This window comes from Petaurus breviceps, unplaced genomic scaffold, assembly GCF_028583685.1.
Source record: "Petaurus breviceps papuanus isolate PSGF00001 unplaced genomic scaffold, PetGlider_PUasm1.0 77, whole genome shotgun sequence".
Lineage (NCBI taxonomy): Eukaryota > Metazoa > Chordata > Mammalia > Diprotodontia > Petauridae > Petaurus > Petaurus breviceps.
Genome location: NW_027186492.1, coordinates 21,599,444 through 21,620,597, shown reverse-complemented (window position 1 = coordinate 21,620,597; position 21,154 = coordinate 21,599,444). Strand labels below are relative to the sequence as shown.

The window sequence follows — 21,154 nt, the reverse complement described above, 5'->3', positions numbered from 1 at the left end:
TGTACACATTTGTTTCCATAGAAACAATCTCTCTCTGTCTGTCTCTCTCCTTCCCTTGTTTCTTCTTTCTTTTTCTTCCTCCTCTTCTCCTTTATATTTCTAAGTGCTTATTGGTTTGATTGTACTTTTTTATTTAAAAACTTTTTTTTAAAGTATATGCCACTTTCACCATAGGGGGAATCTAAATGGTTCAGCAAATAAAGCACTGGGCCTGGAGTGAGGAAGACCTGAATTCAAATCTGGCCTCAGACACCAGCCAAATCACTTAACCTTTGTTTGCCTTAATCCAATAGAGAAGGAATTCACCAACCACTATAGTGTCTTTGCCAAGAAAATCCCATGGACAACATGGTCCATGGAGTCACAAAGAGCTGGACACAGCTGAACAACTGAAGAATAACAACTTTTACTATTTTCCTCAGATAGTTATAGAGATAAAATGAGTTATAGCTAATGAACTATTGTAATTTACACAATAAAATGAGTAACCCTATGGAGGATGGGTGGTAGTTGGGTGACTTGAGGAAGGGAGACCTATTAGGAAGCCATTGCAATAGTCTAAGCAAGAGATGATGAGATGGAACTAAGTTAAAAGTTGTCTAAGGAGAGAAAAGAGTTCAAAAAGGCAGATAGGAGCAGGCAAGAGAGCAAGAAAAAAACTAAATGATTCCCCCAATTAGATGATCAACTTGAGAATGAAATAATAATGTCAATAACAATAACAATAATAATGAGGGAGGCATCCTAAGCTTGTTATGGTTCTGCCTGCTTAAACCCCAAACCCATTATCATCTTGTCTACCTATTTACCTGAATAAAAGTTAGTATGGTTGTAAGAAGCTTTTGGATATGTTTTCCAATGAAGTCATCTTACTCAGTATTATCTATGTGCCATATTAGTGCTAGATTCAGGGTAGACATCAAATTGGCTTTGATCCACAGCTCAGAATTCCTAAACTCATGGGATCCAACAGCCTTATCCTCTCACCATACCAGGGATTATAAATATGTACTGCCACATTCAATCCCTACAACATTATCAAAATGTCATTTGTACTGTTTAAGTTAAAATGTCTCAATATATGCCAAGAAATAATTTGTTACTAAAGGTTTTGGGCTTCAATCAGGAAGTCAAAGAGCACAAATGGACATAGGTAATACTTACAAATATCTTGGTTGTCAAGTAAGACACAGGAGGCACAAAGCTATCAAGAACAAAGTTGTGACCATGTATGTCAAGAAATTAACTGGTGTCTTGAAGTCAAAATTCAGCCTGAAGAACACTACAGAGCAGAGCGGTTCAGAATAAAATATAATTGGGAAATATTTTTTAAATAAATAAAAATATAATAAAATGCCATGATGTCAATGTACAGTTTTCTAAGTAAATATGTCTAAGTGCATTATGTAAGCTTAGTGACCCCATTTCTAGTTGAATTTGGCACAGTGTTCTAGAATATCTTCACATAACTTATATTAATAAGCACCCCTAAGATAATAAAACAGATAACTATAGAAAATATCTAAAAAGTGATAAAATAACAAAATATGTGCCCACTATCCCCTAGCAAGTATATAAAAATTAATACTTCCTCCTCAAAAGAAGAGGAAAAAATGAATATCCTTCTGTGGTATAAGAATTTAAAAATTTACAGAAATACTTGTTCTGAATAAAAAGACATTGCTTCACAATGTAATTATAAAGACTGATAATAAATGGACATCACTGATCCTATCAAATTCAACTGATATTGATTAGCTACAATATGGGGCACATGAAATGGCTAAGATCCAAGAATGAACTAAAAGTCCCATCCATACACAGCATCCACACTAACTGAATAAATATTATGTCAACAGAAAATCACAAAGAAATGGTGGAATCAAGTTTGAAGAAATGGTGTGATACATGAAAACAATACCAAGATCAGGTTACTACTACCAGGAGATATAGAAAGTATATCCTTAAGAAGTCCAGACTTTGTAATTAATGCAGGTTTTCACAGGAAACAGTAGAGACCACCCAGCAGTTTGCAAAAATTTAGCAACTACCGAATACCTAGAGAGATATGAACAAATGTCTAGAATGACATACCAGAAGCTTGCTAAACTAACAGTCAGACAATTCCCTGCATTACAAACTTCAAAACACCTATGAGAATTCAATAAACTCAACTGAAACTAGCACATTTTCACAAATAACTATTTTGTGAATATTGAATATTTATGAAATTCATCATCATCCTCTTTTAAATGCCCTGACCCATAAAATTTTAAGGAAAATGTTTAGAATAGAGATTTTTCATATCCAAACTGAGTAATTAATGTTTTCAAAATAGAGAATGGCAGATTAAATAATAATCGCGTGGGACAAGAAATATGTCATCTGCATCATCCTATCTGCTACTGAAATTGTCCCAGAGATGTTGTCAGCAATCCTACAAAAGATGAACCTGCATCCCAATACTTTCATTCAATTACAGAAATGTAAAATACAAAATAGTAAGACAATGAATTCCTAATAGGAATAATAAATTGTTTGTTCTAGGAACATTTCTATTTGAGTAGCACAAAATAAACAAAAATTAAATAATGACTACTGAGTGAATTCATTGAAAGAAAAACCCTCTGGCCTAATAGGAATTGTGAGGAATTAAAACACAATTCACAAGATAATAAATTTAGAGCTGAAAGGAATCTTACACGTGACCTGCTCCAATCCTTTCATTTTTAGATGAGAGAACTAACAAGAGTTTAAATGATTGCTTAAGGTCATACAAAAGTGGTAAGTACCAGATTTAGGATTTGAACTCAAAGACTCGATTTCCAGAGTTCTTGCAACAGCATTGTAATTTCTCCTTCAGAGTTTGGAAATATAGCACTAGCCTTAAAAATCACTCAGCTTCATTTGAAGGCTACTGACCAAGGCAGTAGCAAATGTATCATATTATAAGATAAGATGTCTATGATCATGCTGCTAACAGCACCTCCTAAAAGCCTTTGTCTTCCTCTCTCTCTTTCTCATTCAACCACTGAAAATCCTGAAAATAGTTCACAACACCAAAATAAAGTAAAGGCAAGGCAGTGCCAAGGAAAAGGCTCAGGCCAAAAGGAAAATCCAGAGTCTGAAGCACCAGAGTTCCCAGCAGGCTGTGCATGGGTGTGTGGTGGGGGCCCAATTTTGTCCCACCAGTGTTGTCATCTGAGTAAGTTTATGTTCTTGTTAATCCTTAGTGCTAAGTGAGTTGTGTTTGAATACAGAGAGAGAGAGAGACATCAGTCTTGACAGGATTCCACAAAGAAAATTGGAAGTTGATATTAAAGTGTCTATCTGTAGTCAGATCTCCATTGGAGGAGCTAAAAATAAACTACTCTGTCAGCATTGCATGTTCCTCTCCTTGGACCACAAGAAAACTAAATCTGAAATTTCACTTAGGAGAAAATTAATTCTATGGAAAGCTAAAGATCACAGGACAGTTGTCTCAACAACTATCCCACTGACCCAGTAGCTTGGGCAAATTCTGAACAGAGCAGACCCTGGGGAACAAAAGAAACTACCACTAATAATTTAGTAGAGTTTTATGGTTCACAAAAGCACTTCCCTACAACAAACTTGTGAGGAAGATGGGACAAATACTTCCCTAATATTTCAGATGAGTAAAGAAGCTCCCAGAGTTTGTGACTTGTTCATAGCTGATGGACACAAGAGGAAGGACCCAAATCCAAGCTTCTAGGATCCAAGTCTCATGTTCCTTCCACAATGTCCTTGCCAACATTTTTTTCTTTACCTTGGGGTAAAGAAAAACTTCCCTTATAGTAAAGAAATTGGTCAGGTTTCTCCAACCCTGCCCCCCACCCCCGCCAAAAAAAAACCCCACCTCTGTTAAGGGTACTGACCACATAAAAGACAATATTCCAAGAGTATTAGACTCTAAACAGGAAGTTTTTATCCTGGTGTCCACTGGTTCCAGATTTCTGGGAATCTATGAAATTGAATGGGTAAAAAAAAATTACATCTTTATTTTCCCTAATTTCTAAACTGTTTGGCATTGCCTTTATTCATTTAAAAACATTATTCTGAGAAGGGAGCTATATGCTTTATAAGATTTTCAAAATAGTTCACAACACCAAAAAAAAGTTAAGAACCCCAGCTAAAATGTTCAAAGGCTGGTATCAAAATCTTGCAAACCAAATGACTCAGAAGGTTGTACTAGCCCTAGAAACTACATAAGACTCCATATGCATTTAAATATTTAATATTATTCTCTCAACTTTGTGAAACAGTATATCTACCAGCTGTAACTACATATTTTGGGCAAACTCATATTCACAACTTTGAGTTTTGTCAAAACTTAGACAAGAAATGGCACGGGGATTAAAGTTGTAATTACCATATTGGCTACTTTCACACCAAAGGAAAATTGTGATTTTCCCCAGAGCAGAGGCTGCGGAAGCATCCCTGTTTTTAAAGGTAAATAAAATATATACATTTGACTAATCTCCCTCATGCTCAGAACAAAGACAAAACATAAATACAAAAATGCTATAACCTTTTCATTAAAATGCTTAAAAGGAATATAAGCCAAGCTAGAAAGTAAACCTCTTTTGCCTTCAGTCTCACTTTTTATGAGATCACAGTATCATAGTATCATAGATTAAGGCCTTAGGTATAATACAGTCTAATTCCTTCATTTTATAAATGAAATTCCTAATATGTCTGGCAACAAGCTAAAATGCTCTATTTGGCATTAAAAGCCCTTCAAAACCTTGTCCCTTCCTCCCCCTTTAGTCTTAAACATTACTCCCCTCCACAGATATTATAACTCAGCACAACTATCTGCCTTCTTGATTTCACAAACCTTCATCGCCCAACTTTATCTTTTCAATGGCAGTCCTCCTTACTTGGAACTTTCTTGCCTCCCTTCTATCTACTGATTTCCCCTTGGTATCCTTCAAGATGCAGCTCTTAAAAGCCACTGAAGGAGGCTTTTCCAGGTCCCCATCAAATTTACTATCTATTCTGTATATGTTTTGTTAGTACAATGTTGTTTTCATGTTGTCTCCTTCATCAGAATGTGAGTTCCCTAAGAGCAATATCCCTGTTTTTGCCCTTCTTTTTAACTCCAGCATTTAGTACACTGCCTTATATATAGTATACACTTATTAACAAATGCTTACTGACTGAAAGACTATTAAGTCACTTATCCAAAGTCACACAGGTAATGTGGTTGGTTTCTACATTAGGGAAATCATCATTTATCATGCAATCATAAAATTTAGACCTAGAAAAGTCTTTCTGGGTTCCCTAAAATTATTGTTTGGTCCTGCCTATATTAACAAAGTAATCTGATTATCAGTGTGAAAATTAGATAGAGTATTTGTCAAGTACTGTGTGTCAGGCACTGTACTAAACTGTAGGTATACAAATAAAAACAAGCAAGACAGTCCCTGCTTGGGAGGAGAAAGGGAGAGGTGGGAATACATAAAGAAGCATTGTTTGGATCTGGTGATCCAGAAATCGGCTAGTAAGGTAGAGGCAAAATAAGGCAAAAACTCACCCATTATAAACAAGGTCTTGTTCCTGACCATGATAGAACCAGATGCTTCCCCAGGGAGAGTGACCAGCGGTTAGGGGAGGAAGAGAAATAAGCAGAGTCAAAGAAATCCAAGAGTCCTGAAATGAAGGCTGGATTTTCAGTCCAAGATGAAATGAACAAAGGTTGAGGAAGACAGTAGTCATTAGAGAGGGAGAACAGGAAATATCATCAAGGGAACAGAATAAATCATCAGAGAATGAGGGGCTGACTCCTTCAAAAATCAGTCTCTTACCATGGCCATGTTCCTTTCTGACAACTACATAGTCATTGACAATCTCCTAGACCAAACTGCATGTGCACTACTACGGGCCCAGACAATATTGCCCAGAAGAAACATACATACATACACACATACACACACACACACACACACACACACACACACACTCACACACACACACCCCTATATACTTAATAGTCCCTGACTCCTGGAAACTCATGTTACAAGAGAAGAAAAATAACCAATGGTGTTAATTCAATCTGGATTGTTGGATTGGGTCTAATTCAATGTCAGTGTCATTTCCCCTATTGGGAATTCAATCCTTCTGAGTCTAAGTGATAATTAGAGCAAGCTGTGATCAGAGCTGGGGGTCAGGAAAGCTTAAAAACTTCACTCTCCCATAAGCAGGAAGTGATATTCCAGGAATGGACTGTGAACCTCAGTGACCCAATACTGAAGCATCTATGATGACCTTCATGAAATCAGGTAGCATCAGGATGACTGCTTGATATTACACTTATCCAGGGGAGCAAAAGTAATAAATTCACAAATAAAAGAAGTTATGTCCTGAAGAAAAAGGATAGCACTGATTAAAAAAAAAAAAGGAAAATAAAAGGTGTTTTGTCATTGCAGGAAAAAATGACAGCAGAAAAGAGGGGCAACACCCAAGTCATACAGCAAGAGGAAAGAATTTGAACATGGAAGTTTACCCACTTGAATAAAGTGAGAACCCAATAAATCAACTACTTTTTAATAATTACCTGTAGTTCAGAAGAGGTTGACAAGCAGGTTTTCCTCTACCAAGTACTGATTACTATCAGGAAAAGAGGTAACATGAGCCTTGCAACTTTATCTTTTGAAACAGTAAAATGAGCACTTGAATTTTTCTGGACACAGCTACTGAAGGGGTTGATCTAGTGTTCAGCATGATTTATATGAAAGCTTCAATGTGCAACTGGAAACAAGATAAAACAGGATGGCTTGTTCCGTTTGACATAACAGTTCAGGAACCAGAGAGCTGACCAACCAATTTCCTAAAAGGCCAGTCCATTTGCTTGCTACATTGTTATTTCTTTTTTTCCCCATAGTAACCCTAGAAAAACATGAAGTAAAGGTACCAACTCAACAAATATTTTGAATGGCTATTGTAAAACAGCACGCAAGGCCAATGCATTGAGATAAAAGATGTACTATGTCATTAGACTCACCTTTATCATGGTCAGCTAGCCACACAAGTAGATAAGAATAATAACACATAGTCTGTCACAAGGAAGACAGGACAGATACACTTGAATAATTCCAGCACTGTGATTTTCTAATTGTAGGTATTCCCTGCAACAATGTAGATTCCTACCCTTCTAGAATTGCTGAGTGGGGAAAAATTCATCACTGATGATGACGAATGAATTTAGGTAGGCTAGTCGTAAATTCAATTCAACCAAAACCTAGGAAGCACTAGTGTTAAGCTGCAAGACACATGTGCTAGATGCTGAAGATACAAAGTGAAAAATTAAGATTAGTCCCTACTTTCCAGAGGTTTGTTCTAATACAACACATAAACAGATTATCAGGAGGTGGAAGTTGCACTTGAGGTAAGGTAAAACTTCATCATGATGAAAGCTGTCCAAAAATAGAATGGGTTGACTAGGGAAGCAGTAGGTTCCCCTTCTATTAATGTGTTCAAACAGAGGCTGGATGACTGCTTATCAGGTATGTTATAGTAGAGATTAGTCTCTGCTACATTATTAATAAGCAAGTAGCAATTAGGTAAGTAGACCTTTTTGAGTGTAGGTGAGACTAGATGAGACTATTCAGGGCACTCTTGCATCATCATGGTGGGGCTATCTTCAGTTGTCCTGATCTATATCTTGCTACTGGACCCAGATGGCTCAGGAGGAGAAAGTGGGCCTTTTGACCTTACACAGTCCTCCCTCACTTAAATCCAATTCAGTTGCAAGTCGTGGTATCATCTTCTCTTTGAGAATGAAGGGTAAATAATAAATAAATCATCATGCAACTAACTGAAGATGCCCTACAGTAGTATGTCATATATATGCAACAAAACATATTATGTTGATGCAATCAACATAATACACTTAATAATAATAAACATTATGACCCATGAAGTACAGTATCAAAGCAATATCATCTATGAAAAAGCAATATATTTGGAATCAGAAAAGCTGGCTTCTGGATCTGCTCCTTACTACCTGCATGACCCCAGGCAGGTGGGTTTTTCACCTGCTAAATGAGGAGACTGTGCTGAATCCTTAAATTCCCTTCAAGAACTAAAATTAGAGTACTATGAATTTCAAATAGAGAGAGAATTCAAAAAGGGAAAGATCTCATATAGGGGTTTAGTGAAGCTATCTAACATCTAGGAGGTGCCAAATAAGCTGGGACCTGAAGGAAGAAAAGGATTTCAACAGGTATTGAGGGGACAGCATTCCAGGCATCAGAGATAACGTGCACAAAATCAGAGAGGTAAGAAAGAAAAAATGGGACAATTTGGTGGAACAGTAAGCTTTCCAGTCTGGCTGGGACAGAGGATGTGATGCATTTGAAAGAGGCAGGTTAAAGCCAAAACAAGGAAGGCCTTGAATATCCACTTGTATGAAGTGAAAGGCCAATAAATCAATTAGTTAATGGTGTACCAGTGCACTATAAATCAACTAGTTAATAGGTGTACCAGTCCACTGCAGCTCCTTTTGAGGACATGAAGAGATTTATACAGAAGAAGCAAACTGGCTAAGGAGACCAAAAGCACACACACCTTTAATTTGGCCCTCCCATAACAGAAGGCTCTTAAACTGAGACACCTGTTGAGGGACAAGGGAAAAGAACATATCTACATCATTGTTATAACAGAGTCAAGACCACCTGGATGATTCACTGTCAAAGCATACACAACCAGACACCTGGAGGGGCACGATGGTCAGGATTCATCCACCCCTGAAAAGTGCAGGCCTGAGGTGAGATGATCTCCAGGCCAGTATAGAAGAAGGGGATCCAGGAAGCAGCACTCCACAAATCCGACAACCAGTTTATGCTGCTAGTTTGTCACTCATTGTTAGTATGGGCATGCCTAGTTCTGTCCCAGGCAACAGAGCTACTCCCAGACACATATAAAAGCCAGGCATTTTATCAGGACAAAATGTTCAAATAGAAAAATCTCACTGATTTTCCACTTCTGAGGTCCCAAGTCAGGTTGTTGGTGCTGTTGTTCAGTTGTATCTGACTCTTCATAACCACATTTTAGGTTCTCTTGGCAGAGATAATAGAGAGGCTTACCATTTCCTTTTTTGTTTATGGATGAGGAACTAAGGCAAACAGCTTTAAGTACTTGCCGAGGGTCACACACCTTGTAAGTGTCTGAGGCCAGACTCAGGAAAATAAGTCTTCCTGACTTTAGGCCCAGCACTCTACTTCCCCTCCTAAAAGGCCTTGATTATCAAAACTGCATAAGACATGGAGAGGCTGCTAGATGGCACAGCAGAAAGTGTGCTAGATTTGGAGTCAAAGGACCTGAATTCAAATCCCAGCTCTGTAATTTATTACAACCTATAAGACCTGGGAAAAATCCTTTAATCTCTCTGAGCCTCCTTCTTCATCTGTGAAGGGAGGAGAGTGTAAACTAGATGACCTCTAATATCCCAGCTTTATAGTCTATAATCCTAAAAGGAGAAGATATGGGTGAGGGGTGTTGGTGTACCTCACAGGATTCAATTTATTTGTCAAGTAGGCAGCAAGATCACCTGTTGAAACAGAGAGAATTCAGTCAGAGTTGGAGGTTTGAGGAAAGGAACAATTTGGAATAGGTGTATCAAAAAGAGACAAATATCCTTTGACCATTTATCAATTGGGGAATGACTTGTATTCTTATAACTCTTATTCTTATAACTCAGTTCTCTGTATATTTTAGAAATGAGGCCTTTATCAGAGACACTGGTTGTAAAAATTCTTTCCCAATTTTCTGCTTCCCTCCTAATCTTGGTTACATTGGCTTTGTTTCTACAAAAACTTTTCAATTTAATGTAATCAAAATTATCCATTTTGCATTTTGTAAACTGCTCTATCTCTTCTTTGGAGACATCCCCCAACCTCACTTATAAATTCTTCCCTTCTCCATGAATCTGTCAGGTAAACTATTCCTTGCTCTCCCAGACTGGATAAAAAGGGTTGCCAAAAAGCAATAAGGTCATGGTTGAGATTGGATGGAAAACCAATAGCTACCAAAAAGTTCACAAAATGATTTATAAAGCACTTTCTCCAAAGCAACACTGTAAGATATCTCCATTTAAAATAGGAGGAAAGTGAGTTTAAGAGGCTATATGAATCGTCAGTGATCCTATAGCTTGGTAAAGGGCAGAAAGAGATAGGACTCAAAATTTATCAGAGGTCTTCCATCTACCTACACTGGACGATTTATTCAATTCAATTCAAACATTTACTGATCACCTACTAAAGGCATACCTTGTTTTACTGCACTTCAGATAATGCATTTTTTTTTTACAAATTGAAAGTTTGTGACACCTTGTGTTGAGCAAGTCTATTGGAGCTGTTTTTCCAACAGCATGTGTTCACATCATGTCTCTGGGTCACATTTTACTAATTATTACAATATTCTAAACTTTTTAGTTATTATTATATCTGTCATGGTCATCTGTGATCAGTGATCTTTAATGTTACTACTGAAATTATTTTGGGGCACCAAAACTGTGCCCATATGAGACAGAGAATTTAATTGGTAAATGTTGTGTGTATTCTCGCTGCTTCACTGATCTCTGCTCCTCCATTTCTCTCCTTCTTCTCAGGCTTCCCTATTCCCTGAGACACAACAATATTGAATTTAAGTCAGTTAATAACCCTACAATAGCCTCTAAGTGTTCAAGTAAAAGGAAGAGTCCATTAACAAAGCAAACTTCATTGCTATTTTAATTTAAGAAATTGTCATAGGCACTCCAACCTTTAGCAACTATCACTCTGATCAGTCAGCAGCCATCAACATCCAGGCAAAATCCTCCACCAGCAAAAAAAAAGAAAAAAAAGATTACAATTCACTTCAGATGATAGCTAGAATTTTTTTTAGCAACAGAGCATTTTTTAATTAAGGTATGTACATTGTTTTATAAGACAGAATATTACTGAAAACAGTACTGACTATACAGTAGTGTAACATAATTTTTATATGCATTGGAAAACCAAAAAATTCTTGCGAATTGCTTTATTGCTATATCTTTTTTTTTGTAGTGGTATGGGACTGAACCCACAATATCTCCAAATTATGCCTGTATAGATAATGCACAGAGATAGATGTAGAGATTTAAAGAAAAAAAGAAAATTATTCTTGCCTCAAAGAATTTGCTGAGAGACAAGGGAATGAGAGGAGAGAAAACATGTACAAAGACAAGTAAAAACACAAGATAAGTTCCAGAGGCAGAGAATATAATAATGGATGGGGAAAACAGGGAGAAGGAATAGGGGAACACTAAGAGATATGCCTGAACTATGTTTTGAAGGAAGTTAGGACCTTATTTAGAAGCAGAAATACCTGGACTGTAATCCTACTTCATGTCCTTACTTGCTAAGAGCAATTGCTTAGTTTTTCTGAATTCGTCATCTGTAAAATGGGAGTTAAAACAGCACCATCCTCCCAGGATTGTTGTGAGGGTCAAATAAGGTAACATTTGTAGAGCACTTCAAAAAACTTAAAACTGTTGTCTAAAGTGTCACCCAGAAGAACTGTTACTATAAATGGGTGGCAATGAAGAGGACACATTGTGAGAAGGTCCAGAAGAAAATAACAACAAAGGAGATTAAGACAAAAGGCAGCAAGGATTATTAAACGGAATAAAACCTCTTTATTTGGAGGAAAGGGATATGCAAAAAAAAAAATCTTCCACAAGAAATATTTTTAATTATATATTTTTTAAATTGAAAGGAGTAATATTGGGGCAGCCAGGTAGCACAGCGAGTAAGAGCACCAGTCCCAGTGTCAGGATGACCTGGGGATCGAAACGGGGCTCAGACACTTAGCACCCACCCAGAAACACCTGGCCATGTAACCTTGAGCAAGTTACTTAACCCCAATTGCTTTAAAAAAAAAGAAGAAGAAAGGAGTAATATTGCATAGGGGAGAGAGCTAACCTCAGAATCAGAAAACCCCAAGTACAAGGTCTACCTCTGAACCCACTCAATAACTTGTTATGTGACCCAGAGTCAACCAGTTACATCTCAGTGCCCCCAGGTAATTTCTTGCTTTTCTTTTTTTTTTTTGGAAGGGGAAGGTAGGGCAAGTGGGGCTAAGTGACTTGCCCAAGGTCACATGGCTAGTTTTTTTGTGTGTGTGTGTGTGTGTGTGTGTATGTCTGGGGCCAGATTTGAACTCAGGTTCTCCTGACTCCAGGGCCAGTGCTCTATTCAGTGTGCCACCTAGCCACCACCCCCCCACCCCAGGTAATTTTCTTAAAGAATAAATTGCAAGGGGCGGCCAGGTAGCACAGCGAGTAAGAGCACTGGCCCCAGTGTCTGGATGACCTGGGGATGGAATCACAGGCTGAGACACTTAGCACCCACCCAGAAACACCTGGCCGTGTAACCTTGAGCAAGTAACTTAACCCCAATTGCTTAGGGGTGGCCAGGTAGCTTAGCAAGTAAGAGCACTGGCCCCACTGTTGGGATGTCCTGGGGATAGAATCCCGGGCTCAGATACTTAGCACCACATCCAGAAATAACTGGCCGTGTAACCCTGAGCAAGTTACTTAACCCCAATTGCTTAAAAAAAAAAAAGAATAAATTGCAGTTCAGGGGCTTGTCTGCATCTGGAGAGGGAATTTCCTATCCTAGAGAAATCAGAGAAACCACCAAAACACTTTTTAGTATATATACATATATATTAACACATATATTATACACATATATGTACACAAATAGGTGAAGCCTATAGACTCCTCAGAATGTTTTTAAATGCATCAAATAAAATACATAGAATTACAAAGGAAACCAATTCTATTAAAATAAAGATGCAATTTGTTTCCCATCCAAGTTCATAGTCTTCTGAAATCTATCCATAGGTTCCAGATGAAGAATCCTTGCAATAGGGCAAGGTAAAAAGTATTTGCCATTTTGGTTCTGAATATATGTACATGTATGCATGTATGTACACACATAAACACATATGAATATATATACACACATATAACCCGACTCGCCATGTACATGTTTATTTATTTATCTATTTATCTCTTCCAAAGAGTTCTCATTTTGGGGTGTGGCATAAATTCAGACCAATGTAGTACTGCCTTTCATTCCCTGAAGGAAAATATAGTTGGCCTTTTAGCAGATCTGGATCAAGGTATCTGTGTACCTTATTGTAATTAAAAATTATACCACCTCCTCACCCTCCAGTGGCAGCTCAGAATATTCATTATAACACATGGGACTTAAATTATTACAAAATAAAGTACCTGCATGCCACAGAGAGCCAAATTCTCTGATATTAAAAATGATACTCCTATAAAAATTAATACTAAAAAGCATCCCTCATTGCCCTTATGAGGCAGTTACGTAGTGTAGTGGTTAGAGAGCTGAACCTAGAGTCAAGAAGACCTTAGGTTCCAATCTAACCTCAGATACTCACTAGTTGTATGACCTTGGACAAGTTATGTAATCTGTCTGCCTTAGTTTCCTCAATTATAAAATGTAGATAATGATAGCACCTATGTTGCAAGGTTATTATGAAGTTCGGATGAGACAATATTTACTTAGCAGAGTGACCAACACATAGTAGATGCCATATAAATGCTAGCTTTTATTATTATCATCATATTATTATTACTTCTCTATCTGTTGTGCACTGGGCAGCTGCCCCCTTGTCTATCCTTGGTCTCAGCTCTGTCCTCCTTTCAGACAATAGAGAAATTAGGAAAAATGCTTAAACTTTGAGGAACTTCCACAAAGACAAAAAATAAATCCAAGCCATTTAAATGGTAAGGTCAAATGAAAATCATTGTCCTGTTCAGCTCCCAGCATTGAAAAGGCAGGCTGTTCAGACATTCCCCAACCTTACTTATTCTATTTATAATGCATTCCATCTATAATGGCTATAGTATATGTATACATATATATGTATATATGTGTGTGTATATATATATATATACATGTGTATGTGTTTATACACATATATATTTAGATCCATAAGACAGACAGATAGATAGATAGATAGATAGATAGATAGATAGATAGATAGATAGATAGAAAGAAAAATGTGAAACAATCTACTGGATCATCATGGTTCTCTAAAGATAGGCTAAGCAATAGATGATACACACTGGGAAAAACAAAGTCTAGTTTGCATTGGGAACTCTAAAAACCTCAAAAGCCAAAAGAGCAATTCACAATTACACCACCACCACCAAGTGCCTTTGTATCTCTTCTAGCATTGCTAACTCAAGTAGACCCACAAGACTTATCTAAAGACAGATAAATTCACATCCAAAAGAACTTTTTTGTGCTATTCAAACCCAACCCCATACTTGAAATGGCAAATACTGTTCACCTTATTCTATTCCAGGGGTTCTAAATCTGGGGCCCATGAATAGATTTCAGAGAATTCCTTGAATTTGGAAGAGAAACAAATTACTTCTTTATTTCAATATAATTAGTTTCCTTTGCAATTTTGTGCGTTTTGTGTTATGTATTTTAAAACAATGCTTAGCACAATCCCTCGCACATAGTAGGCAATTAATAAATGCATGCCAACTGCCTGACATTTTGCTAAAAAAGAGGCCATGAGCTTCAACAGACTGTCAAAGGGATCCACAACAACAACAAATAGGTTAAGAACCCCTGTTCTATTCTCTTTCTTCAGCAATTCAGCAGCAATAAGAATTTTAGGGGCTGGTTTAAGATTGGGTTAAACTATAAATACTTAGCAGCATCTAAGTTATATGGGTCATTAGTGAAATAGTCTTGGAAATCTACAAAGCTGATAGACCATTAACAGATCTCCCCAAAGCTTTACCTTCCTGCTCCCTGACAGACAGCTGGGAGAGATTAGATCCTTACATTATTACCAAGGCACCACTAGCTTATAGAAAGAAGACCTACTTAGATTCTGACTGATTTATAAGAACACAGTATTTAGAACTTTAAAGAGACCTCTGGTAGGTCATTTAGCTCAGCTTTCTTGTCTTACAAATGAAGAAACTGAGGTTCACAAAGGTCAAGTGTGCCACCCTAAGGGTTCCTTTCATGTCATCTATAGGGAAGGATCTACTGAAGTCTTCCAAGAGCACATTGCAAGCTTCCTATAGAGAAAGTGCTACCTTAAATTCTTGTGAAACCTGCTCTGAAGTGTTCTTGTCCTTTTAAATTGGTAAGATTCTTTTGTTCAGGCACATAAGATTCCAGGGAGTCTAGAAGCTGAGGAGAAATTCCATGGAGCAAAGCTTAGTGAAGAGACTTTGCTAGAGAGGCCTATGAGCATGAAGCCAAGCATTTCACTATTTAAAGGGAAAAAAAGAAATTTCCACTTCCTATCAGAAAAGTAATACAATTTGAGAGTAGCAACATAGTGGAAACTAGTATAAAATAGACTGTTGTAAGTGGTTTGCTCCTGTCACAGGGAATTCTAGTACCAACCTAGGGAGAGAAGGGGGTGGTCCCACCATTCAATTCAATGTGGCTAACACTTATCTTGGAACTAAGTACAAAGAACTAAGTACAAAGCACTGATAACACAGGAGATGAGAAAAGAAAGACTCCTGCCCTCAAAGAGTTTATATTCTACTATGGTGAGGGGATATAGTACATACAAAGTTATACAATGTATTTTATGATAGGAGGAAAAGTACCTAAACTGAACTTCAGAGAATTCCAGAGATTCTAAACTATGAAGATATGGAAGGAGTAAACTCCAGACATGGGGGGGAAACAGTAAGTAGGTCAGTCTGTATGAATTTGAGGGTACAATTAGTTAAAAGTCATAATGAAAAGACTAGAAAGATAAATGAGAGCTAGACTGTCAAGGGCTTTAAATTCTAGGCTAAGAATTGTGTATTCTATCCTGGAAACAATAGGGAGCCACTGAGAATTTTTTTCTTTAAAGAATATAAGTTTGGCCACTGTCATAGGACATATTGGAAAAGAGATAGAATGGAAGCAGGGAAGCCAACTAGTAGGCTTTGAGGTAAGCAGAAATTCATATTTAGGATCATGGAATCAGTTCTAGGGCTAGAATTATATTGTTGATTTCCCTCTCCCCTCCCCTTGGTTTACAGATGAGAAAGCAAACCCATAGATGTTAAATGATTTGCCCAAGGTCACCCAGGCAGCAAGTAGAAGTCCTAACTCAACCCTATGAATTCAGCACTCTTTCTGAGATCTGGGAGAAAAATCCATCTCTGTCTCCCCAAGCAATGCATTTCTTTGTATTACCACACTTGTCAATTAATTCAACAAGCATTTATTAAGTGCCTATTACTTGAAAGTCACCTTACTAGAGACTGGACATACAACCACGAAAAAAAAAAAGTTAGTTCTTACCCTCCTGGATGATACATTCTATTATCACAGTTTTTTGCTAATAGCCAGCACTCATTAACAATCTTCAATGATGAAAGAGTTACCAGTAGTTTCACTTGGAAATCAGGCAAAAAATACAAACTCAACCTGCCTTTTAATCAGCAAAAATCATTAATTTGTTCCTGGTCACAGAGACTGAACAGAAAGGAACATCAATTATTACCTGCCCCAAATGCATGTTCTTCCTTTCTTCCCAGGGCCCCAGTTTAGGCCCGGGGCTGGCTAGGAAGATGAGGTATGGTGGTCCTTCAAATGGTAGTTAGCTTCACTGTTACCCTGCTAACTGATTTCTCCTTTGTGATTGCCTCAGATCTGTCCTCCTTCCTCAGATAAGGGTGATGCCAGCACAAAGCTTGTAATGTCTTCTAACCAGGAGGAAAAAAAAAATAATGCTGGTTTATCTTAGAATGGAGTTACATCAAAGGAAGAGAACATAAAGAATGAGAAGCTACATTTTTTTTAAACGGGAAAAGGCCAGAGCAAATGAACCTCTTCAAGTCTTATGGATAGAGTAGATGCGCCAGTTACCAACGAATTCTTTATCAAATAATCATCACTCAACCATTATTTGAAAAATAGCCCATGAAACTAAAAGGAACACTGGGGAAATTCAAAAGCTTGGAGTTACCCATGGTCAAATAGTATTTATAGTCTGAGGTTAATCTATTTTCAGGAAAAGTCAGAGTTTCTGAACTTAAGCAAAAAGTACAAATTAACACTTCAGAGTTCTGAAAAGACCCAGTGGCGGAGCCTTGAAACCTGCCTGGCCACTCCGGTTTCACTCCATGTCCTCCAAAACACAAAGCAAGAAACCAGCAGCAGTTCTGAAGATAAGTCCTTTAAAGTGTGGTATTTTATTGTCATGGGTGTCCCTTTAAGAACTTCTCACACAAACCTCAACAAGCCAAGGTGTTCAGCCAAAAAGAAGGCATATTTCTAGCCTGCATAATCATTTCTGGAATGATTCCCACCAGCAGCCTCTAAGGCGAATAGCAGCTCGCGGCTCTCAGCTCAAGCTTTTCCAGCGCCTGGATTATGACAGAGTGATTCTTGGGCACGAACCACCCCCCTCCCCCCAGCAAACTCAAAACAAGTGGAAAAACTCCAACCAAGAAACCCTAAGCAATCTCCACACACCTGCTTTTCACAAAATGTCATTCCCAGTGTCCCAGGACAGTCAGGACTCAAATTTGGGGAGCCTTCTGCTTTGGGTGATCCTACTTATTCCTAATAATCCCAGCTAGCCACTGGGGAAGTAAAAAAACAGAAAAGGGAGAGTCAGTTAGCTATGGAACCTCTCCACCCCCAATGACCTAAAGCTGAAGCCAAGAACAGATACACATTTGTTTCAACTACTAGATCAACTGTATGTCATCCTTAACTCTCAACCCGGTCCTTCCCTCCAGCCCTCCTCTAGTCCTTTTTTCTCTGGAATGTGCTTCCACAGAGAGGCCATGGGGGGAGAGGGAAAAAAAAATGCCATAGACAAGAACGGCAGGGAACACTCATCCACCCCAAACTAACAACGTTTTCCCTTCTTTCAGTCTCACTCATATAGGAGGCTGGTTTCTGGCAGGCGCCCAACCCGGAGTTGGCGCTCACCACAGCAAACTCAAAACGCCAGTTGCCTCCAGTCACAGACCCAAAAGCAAATGCCCCAGGCTAAGGGGAGAAGCATCTGCCTCCAGTTTGGCAGGAGAGATCCTCTAGGAAGATCGCAGGAGGCAAGATCTGTGGTTATTTGCGAATTTCAGTCTCTGGGTAGAAATTAGGAAGCTCAGACCGAGCTCCAGCAGAGCTTAACCCATTCAGCTCGCCCAGTTTTCGTAGCTTCAGAAGCAACACCCCCCTCCTCTCTCTAGAAAAAAAAAAAAAAAAGCGGGGGATCCTCTTCTCTGTTGGAAAAAGAGGGAAAGGGAAGGGATGCATCTTTAACTTTCTCAGGGAAAAAAAAAACTGCTCCTCTGTCTAGCCAATCCACCTATGCATATCAGGTTTTAACACTGGGGGAAGAAAAGAGAATGGGCAAAGGTACCCTCTCAATCTGCACTGAGCAATTGAGACGTCCTGAATAGAAAGCCCCCTCTACCACTGCCTGCAAACTTAAGAGCATCTTGCTCGCATTCACCACCGCTCCAGCCCCCGCCTCAGGAGTCGCATCTGAACACAGAGGGCAGCTCCCCAAAAGCTAGCGTTGCAATTGCATCAACCCTTCCCTCTCTTCACCAGTCCCTCTGTTCCTTTTTCCTCCCCACTCCCGAACCCCTACCTTGCAACGCGGCTCGTGCTCTCAGAGGTCCAAGTGCCCGGCACGCTCCCAGGCTCTAGCGGTCTCTGTCGGTGGGGCTTACCCCACGCGGGGTTCTGGGCAAAAGCGAGAAAGGCTCGGTCGGGCCCGGGCTGGTTCCTCCACTCCGGTTCCTTCTCCCGCGCGCGCAGCTAGGGAGGGGTGAGGGGGAAAACTCCCGGCAACTCCAACTCCAGTCACTGGGGCTCCAGCTGCAGCCGCCCGCCAGCCGCGGAGTGCAAACGCCTGTAATGCAAACCTGCCCCCGCTGGCGGACTCTGAGCATGCCCAGTTTGGCTGCTAACTACAGCTACCTTGCCCGGGGCAAAGGGCTGAGGGGAGTCCTCGGCCCTCTAGCAAGCCCCTAGCGGAAGGCGGGATGCCAAAAGGTGGGAGGCATCTGGGTGTGGGCCGGGTTGGAGTTAGGACCTAGGTCGGGTTGGGAGAGTTCCTAGTAGACTACTGGAAAGGGAAAATAGCAAAAATGGGTAAAAGTGGGTGGAGCGGAGAATCTTGCAAGTTTTACCAAGCCGGGAAGACTAAGATGTTTTTTGTTCTTGTTTGTTTGTTTTAGGTGTTGGTATTTTTTTTTTTTAAACTACGCCTAAGGTTCTAAGGTGGGAACAAGTCTTTGAAAAGGAGCCTTAGGCAAAAGGAAAGTAATGCATGGGGGGGGGGGGGGGGAAGGGGGAGAAAGACTTTATTCAATGGCATTCTCCCTGTTATACCATCTTAGTATAGCTGCTTTAAGAAATTACCCACTGTCTCTGAAAAGCAGTTTTCCGGACAACTCGAGGTGTGCACCACCTATAATATGAGGCATGATGTAGCGGGGAAAGTGTTGGAGAATCAGAAAACTATTTGACCTTGGTCAAATAACGCCCCCCCCCCCCGCCAGATTTTTCTTCTGTAAAATGCGTGATGACAAGAACTTATCTTACTTTAGAGATTATTTGGAGGATGAAAAAAAAAAGTGAAAGGGCTTTGAAAATTCTAAAGGAATCGACATTTTTTTTAATCTGATGCACAAATCCAATATACAACGATAAAATTCAAAGAGTGATCATCAGTAAAAGGATGATTCTGCTGCCTTTATAAAGACGTCATCAAGGACATCCTTTAAATAGCAAGCTCTTCAGATACATTTAATGGATGATTTGATTTAAAAGGAAAAGAAGGAAAGAAAGAAAGAAAGAAAGAAAGAAAGAAAGAAAGAAAGAAAGAAAGAAAGAAAGAAAGAAAGAAAGAAAGGAAGGAAGGAAGGAAGGAAGGAAGGAAGGAAGGAAGGAAGGAAGGAAGGAAGGAAGGAAACTCAATTTTTAGTCAACTTTGGAGCAATAACTCCTTCCATTGTGTAAGCCATATTACCTACCCCTCTACCTTTCACTAGCACTTTTAAACATCTTCCATTATCACCTTATCCTGGTTTTCTTCTTCCTTTGTTCAGTTTTTCAGCTCTAGTTAGCACAATATTTACTCCTCATTTCAGGTGTTGCCATACTCTCTGCTGTCACTGCCTCATTCATTCATTCATTCATTCATTCATTCATTCATTCATTCACCCACCTAGAATCAACTCAGTTCACTGCAGCTATTGGTACCTCAGCATTGTCTCTAGGACCTTTTCAAAACCATTGAGGCAAATGGTGATAGCTCTTCATTCACTGAGGATGTCAGCTGTTCCTGACATGAAATGAAAAAGGCTGATAACAAAAACTCATATTTCTATAGCACTTTAACCTTTACAAAACACTTCCTCACAACTCTACGAGATAGATAGTAATAATGTAGTGTCCCAAAAGTCTTAGTGTGGTTTGGACCTTTATTAGTTTTTGAGATACTGATTATTATATTTACTTACTAATTTAAAGTTTGTAAAATGTTTACATAAATTATCTTGAGCTACATAACCTGTTAATGGAGAAAATATGGGTAATATCCTCATTTTCTATATGAAAAAACAGAGACTCATCACTGTTTAGTGACTTATACAGGAATATAGGCAGTATTTGAGCCTAGGTATTGCTAATTCCAAGTCCTGTATTCTTTCCTTTATGTCATACTGTAGCAGTATTATTTAGGGCAGTAGGTGGTGTAGTGGCTAGATTGCCTAACCTTGAGTGAGGAAGACTTGAGTTCAAAATTGACCTCAGACACTAGCTGTGTAACCGTGGGCAAGTCACTTAGCCCTGCTTGCTTCCGTTTCTCATCTATAAAATGAACTGGAAAAGGAAATATCAAATCACTCCAACTTTGCTAAGAAAACCCCAAATGGAATCACAGAGAGTTGGATACAACTAGACAACAGTAGTATTTATTTATTCACCACTTTCCAGATGAAAAAGTTAATACTTAAAGTGGTGAAATGACCTGATTAAGGTCACACAACAAAGAAATATGTAACTGACACCCATATTCTCTGACCCCAGGTCAATGCTCCTTCTATGAATGAAACAATCTTAGAACT

At 38.8% G+C, this 21,154-nt stretch overlaps 1 protein-coding gene across 3 annotated transcripts in view; it reads right to left on the bottom strand.

The window, feature by feature from the left end:
• STXBP6 (syntaxin binding protein 6) overlaps positions 1 to 19,041 on the bottom strand; it is a 357,548-nt gene extending 338,507 nt beyond the window's left edge. Inside the window, exons 1-2 of one of the 3 annotated variants that reach the window (XM_069106021.1) lie at positions 18,670 to 19,041; positions 17,538 to 17,647 (exon numbers count right to left, since the gene is read on the bottom strand). The gene's annotated coding sequence lies outside the window, so the exon portion shown is untranslated. Of the gene's footprint in view, positions 1 to 16,563; positions 16,766 to 17,537; positions 17,648 to 18,669 lie in introns of those variants that run through there. The other 2 variants (XM_069106019.1, XM_069106020.1) reach the window with 2 other exon arrangements.
• Between the last annotated feature and the right edge of the window lie 2,113 nt (positions 19,042 to 21,154).